Source organism: Paramormyrops kingsleyae, chromosome 25 (assembly GCF_048594095.1).
Source record: "Paramormyrops kingsleyae isolate MSU_618 chromosome 25, PKINGS_0.4, whole genome shotgun sequence".
In the NCBI taxonomy this organism is placed as follows: domain Eukaryota; kingdom Metazoa; phylum Chordata; class Actinopteri; order Osteoglossiformes; family Mormyridae; genus Paramormyrops; species Paramormyrops kingsleyae.
In genome coordinates this window covers 7,227,275-7,233,527 of record NC_132821.1, presented here as the reverse complement: position 1 = coordinate 7,233,527, position 6,253 = coordinate 7,227,275, and the positions used below count along the sequence as shown (strand labels likewise).

At 39.4% G+C, this 6,253-nt stretch overlaps 1 long non-coding RNA gene across 1 annotated transcript; it reads right to left on the bottom strand.

The window, feature by feature from the left end:
* Nucleotides 1-3,864: 3,864 nt before the first annotated feature.
* Nucleotides 3,865-5,178, bottom strand: LOC140582673 (uncharacterized). Its single transcript, XR_011985482.1, has 4 exons — nt 5,075-5,178; nt 4,772-4,988; nt 4,507-4,582; nt 3,865-3,930 (listed from the first exon to the last, which is right to left on the bottom strand). It is a non-coding gene; the product is annotated as an uncharacterized lncRNA (long non-coding RNA).
* Between the last annotated feature and the right edge of the window lie 1,075 nt (nt 5,179-6,253).

The following is a 6,253-nucleotide window of genomic DNA, read 5'->3' as shown; positions in this document are numbered from 1 at the left end:
ATCAAATATTCCTATTACAAACAGCACATCTTATCCATAGATAGGCGTGGCCGTTAGTTTGTGGTAATATCAATATAAGTTGCACATCTGGAAACAACATATTTTGTTTGGTGTGGCTTATGCCAATTCATCTTCTCCAGAATGGATAAGATACACCTTAATTCAGTTCTTTTAACATAGCATGGTAGAAACAAAGAAACTTGGTGAATGTCCACCAAGATCAGATAAGGACCACAAAGGAATGTGGGAAGAGAAGGGGGGGTTTTAACAAAGAAGACTCTCTAAAAGTTAGGACACATTGGTTACACTCACTTTCCAGATTCTTCTGGTATACCATGAGAACATATATACAATGGTAGCTATACCTATCTATTTATTTAAATTTATATGTGTTCAAGTGCAAAGGGGTAAAATAGGTGATACTCCGTGAACATGGTTATAAGGGTGGCACACAAAACACTAAGATTGTCTAAGGACACATACAAACATAACCTATCTGTATATTGAGACTAGTAGTCGTGAGTAAATCAATATACAGGGTATACAAAAGCCAAACTTAAATGAAACTTCCTTTAGGGTGTTTGTCTGTTGGGTGAATGAAATGTAAGGCAGAATGTATGGGGAGGGGGTTGTGTGCCAAGTCGAGGGACCCCTGTCCGTGAAGTCCACTCTGCTTGTCTGTAGGTCCCTAAATCTTTGGGCAATAAAAGTGGGAGTGCTGGCCTCCATGGTTATCTGTGTGTGTGTGTTTATGTGTGTAACCCCCCTTTGGTGCCTCTCGTACCAGGCTCGGCCTTGTCTCAGGCCACCTGGAATTTAGGCCCTGTGATATGTGCATGTGTGATCCTACATCATGTTCAAGAAACCAATTTGAAATGATTCGAGCTTTGTGACATGGTGCATTATCCTGCTGGAAGTAGCCATCAGAGGATGGGTACATGGTGGTCATAAAGGGATGGACATGGTCAGAAACAATGCTCAGGTAGGCCGTGGCATTTAAACGATGCCCAATTGGCACTAAGGGGCCTAAAGTGTGCCGAGAAAACATCCCCCACACCATTACACCACCACCACCAGCCTGCACAGTGGTAACAAGGCATGATGGATCCATGTTCTCATTCTGTTTACGCCAAATTCTGACTCTACCATTTGAATGTCTCAACAGAAATCGAGACTCATCAGACCAGGCAACATTTTTCCAGTCTTCAACTGTCCAATTTTGGTGAGCTCGTGCAAATTGTAGCCTCTTTTTCCTATTTGTAGTGCAGATGAGTGGTACCCGGTGGGGTCTTCTGCTGTTGTAGCCCATCCGCCTCAAGGTTGTGCGTGTTGTGGCTTCACAAATGCTTTGCTGCATACCTCGGTTGTAACGAGTGGTTATTTCAGTCAAAGTTGCTCTTCTATCAGCTTGAATCAGTCTGCCCATTCTCCTCTGACCTCTAGCATCAACAAGGCATTTTCGCCCACAAGACTGCCGCATACTGGATGTTTGCACACCATTCTTTGTAAACCCTAGAAATGGTTGTGCGTGAAAATCCCAGTAACTGAGCAGATTGTGAAATACTCAGACCGGCCCGTCTGGCACCAATAACCATGCCACGCTAAAAATTGCTTAAATCACCTTTCTTTCCCATTCTGATATTCAGTTTGGAGTTCAGGAGATTGTCTTGACCAGGACCACACCCCTAAACGCATTGAAGCAACTGCCATGTGATTGGTTGATTAGATAATTGCATTAATGAGAAATTGAACAGGTGTTCCTAATAATCCTTTAGGTGAGTGTATAAACTACATCAAGACTAATAAGCCTAAAGAGTATAGGAACTTAATTTTAGCAATTTCAGAAATATATCTGTTCAAGAATATGTCAGGAATACAATAAATACGATGCTGTTCATACTTGTAACATTGCTCACAATTGCTCAAACTATAACATCTGTGAGAAAATAGATCGGTAATACAGCATGGAGGAGCAGTCGTTCGAAGAGCCACTTCTTGTTGCCGTCTGTGACACCAGGGAGATCCCAATTTTCTCCCTCTCTAGATCAGTTATTCTGTCATCTTTCTGCAGCTTTATGAAAATACAGGAAAAAAATCTTAATTTACAACATAATTGTTTAATAAATGCTACCCTTGTGCAACATACCAGTTGTAGAGTGTCCCGAACATCCAGATCAGGACAGTCTTCTAGTTTTAAAGTCGCTGTCTCTGGCGTACCTCCTGTTAAAACATGGACTACTGCTGGACTTAGTCCTGGCATACCTGGACCTCCGTGCAAGAAACTGTGTGCCACCATCCTGCCAGCCACTAAGAACAAGTCACTTTCAACCAGAAAAGAGGATGTACTTGCAACAAGGTGACCCTGCTCTCCCTCAAACAGCCTAGTAACATCATGTTACCTGTAAGAGAAGTTGTTAGTTTTGTAAATACTTCAACGTGTGAACACACACACAAATATACACATTTAAGAATGTCTGCTAGTACCTAAGTTAACGTGGAATCCATTTCTAAGCTTATGACAGATGGTAGAGAGGACATAACGGTTCACACCTTCACCAACAGCAGAATCACCTGTTAGATCATATGAATTATGTGGATTATAATGCACCAGAATATTATTTGAATTAGCATAAAAGTGGTAAATGGTTTTTAAACAATACCTCTTAGTTTGCACTGAAGAGGAGATGCCCAGTTGACGTTGCCTTTTTTGTAGAAGAACAGAATAGCATGGTCTTGTTCCTCAACACTCTTGTGAATGTCCAAAGTGAAACACAGGGGTTCAGCATGTCTCTCTGCCTTGCACAGTAATTCTTGAGTAAAACGCAATGCAGCTCTCTTGGGGTCTGATGTGGTCATCCATTCTAAAAAATTCAAAAATATGACAAGTATGTTAAATGTTGTCATCATAAATACCCCTTTAATGCCAATAATTCAGATAAACCTTAGCTGGTAATTGGAAATCTGTAGGAAGGGGAGGAGGAGAATTCTTTAAGGAAACACACCTTGCATGTCTGAAACGCTGTGTAAAGGTGAAGGATGCCTGTCAACGTTTCCACTTGTAGAAGGCTGATATCTGTTGAAATCAAATCTACTGAATACATAGAAGGTGATGCTGTAGCCTACTGTTACTTAAAAGGCATCCAACATTGCGTGCAACATTATATACAACTCACCCCTCATCACAAAAACTGGCATGTGTCTCTATTTCATCAGCAGCAAAGTCCTTTAAGCAAATTGGGCACTGTACGGGACTATTTTTCTATGCAAAAAACAATTTCACACTAGATATCAGAACAACACATATCTGATCATTACTATTTTTTGTTAGTAAGGCACTAAAGACATATTTTGTTACTGTTTTTTCTTAATGAGACAATAAGGAATTATTTATGTGTGAAAATTTTAACCCAGTCAGAAAAAAGAAGTGTTTTCAAGTCAATATATTTTATGTTGACTATATGAAAAATATAAATTAAATTATAAACTAATAACGATGCTATTACCTCAGTGCCTTCTGATGTAACAGGAGTCTCACAGGAAACATCATGTTCAAGGCTGTTACCCTGAACACACATTAAATAATGCTGATTCTTAGTATGTTTTATTGATTCATATATGGGCCATATATAACAAAAAAAAAACACAAAACTTTATCTATTCTAATTTACAGACTACATGTTACTTCACAGTTGTCCACATGAGATGCCAACAACTGAAGAGGCATATACATGCCACATCTCTTGCAGGTTTTTTTGGGCATTTTAGCAAACTCTTGAGCATCAGGAGGAAGAGGACTCAGGTCCATCTCCTCCTGTAGTGGAGCTACATACAAAATGATTTTCCCTGCATTTGTCAAAATTTTAAGCTGCTTTCCAGAATACCCCTCTGACTCTAGAGGGATAATTTGAAGTTTTCTATGACCAGTCCCACCTGTGAAAATATGTAAATTCCTATTTATTAAAATGTTATAAATAAATTATTTTTAAGAAGTACAAATAATGTACATATATTATAAGCTTTAAATGACACCATTTTATCCCAGTTTCGGGAAGCACGTTATAAGTGCGTCCACTTAATAACAAAAGCCAACTGTTGATGATCCTATTGACTAAAAATACCTGGCACCTTTGTAATCATACTTATGGCATATTACTAAGCATATTACTCTGACTTGATCTACAAATGCCACTGACAACAACCATCATTCCTAGTTATTTAATTGGTTATTATTTGTGGTTTACTTTGGAATCACAATTTTGAATGCATACTGCTCATCGTTCATCAGCTGTCAAACACAGAAACTTTACAAGGTCACTTCAAAAAATCACTAAGAATTTTCTGGTATGATTCCAGAAAATGGTTTAAATGCTAGTACCATGTCATAACTATTTTTGAAAACAGCACAAAATATCACAAACTATTAAAAAATTACAATATACTACATATATATATATAAGGTATATATTATATATTCTATTATGCAGAATTCTTTAGCAGAATTCTTACCTGTGGCTTTATAAAGCATCCATCCACCTGTGATGTTCCCCAGTTTAGGATACTCAATCTCCAGAAGTTTAACAATCTGTTCAGAATAAATTAGCTTTATAAATACTTTTGTCATGTAAAAATGCTATTTAACTATGCATTAGGGTAGTCATATTGTTGAAGCATAACTACAGAACACAGTGTACATATGAAATTAGTAATTATTGAGAACGCAAAGAAAGCATGCAAATAGTATTATTAAGCATTAAGCACAATAGACGTTTACCTCATCATGTGAGCTGTCCTCAGGCAGAGACACTAGCTTCTTCCCAAGGCCAGCCTGAATAAGACGCATTTCATCTGCCGCTGTAAGGGTGGTTGTAGTTGGTCCCGGTAGTGCACAGAATGTAAGGCTGACTGTTTTATTTATATAGTTTGTAGGTGTAGATAACCTCCGTTTTCCACGTACAGGTCCATCTTTTCTGAACAGCCCTGGAAAGGATCTTGAGAACAATTGAAATAGCAATAAAGTTTGAAGTAATCAGATATCATGTGGCGAATGATTAACCTCTAAGAAAACTATTGTAACCTGCACATCTCTTGCTGGACCTGTACACTGCCACTCATTTCAGGCCTGGCAGAACCAGATGCTTGGTTCTGTGTGCCTGTCACAAGTGAAGGAATCCTTTGTGCAGACGTTGATCTCCTATGTGACTCCTCCAAAGTGTTGGCAATGACAGACATCATTGCCCTTACTGCCTGCTCAACACCACTGGTGCCCTGCATAGTACCATAACCATATTACTGGATAAATACTGTATCATGAATTACTTGTCTAATGTAACTGCATGATTAGAATAAAATACTATACTGTAGCACTCATATTTAGCTAACATATCTATTTGTTATTATTATAGCTACGTACGGTGTAAGACATCACGAATAAAAAAACACGGTCTTAGCAGACCTAGTATCAAAACACAGATTTAACAACTAATCGTTAGCAATTCAATTCACTAATTGTTAGCATTCAAAAAGTTTATTGGTAATTTTAAAAACGTTATGTCAGCTCAAACACCCAGCTAAAAATAGATTTAGCATCAGTAAACAAATTTATTGCATCGTAGTTTGACAAGGCGTTACCATATCATTACTGCTAGATTGTGTAATTTATTCTGTTCATCGTACAGTCGCATTTATTCAAAACAGAACTCACCGGCCCGTTCTGACTACTGTCCATTTTCCCGTACAGAGTCCTGCTCTGGTACCTTCGTCTTCTTCAGCGGTTTTTTTTACTGGAAGGCCAGGATTGGTTGCTACCTTACCTGCAGCTTTATGATTGGCTAGAAAATGAATGGCTATGCGAGCAAATATTTATCTGCAAAGCGCTAGGCAAATTAGTGCCAAAATGATTTACTGTATATGCGCAAGTGTGAATTTGCACTCGCAGGTTGGTATTTGCAAGAGGACTTGGATTTCAGGGGGCCCCCGGCCCTGCTATAGGAACTTTAAAGGGAAATGGGTGCATGGGAGCCTACTTTTAGAAGGCCCTCTTAGGCCCTCCTATTATGGTCCTGGCTTCTGGCTACCAGGGGGTCCTAGGGAGGATGGGGGCTTTGGGGGCTTTTAGAGGGCCCTCTGATTATGAGGGCCCTACTAGGAGGCCCTAGGGAGGAGGGTGTAGTGTACCTTTAGAGGGCCATCTGATTACAAGGGCCCCTACCATGGGGCCCCTAGCTTCTGGGGGGAGGGGAGGGGGGCGTGTTAA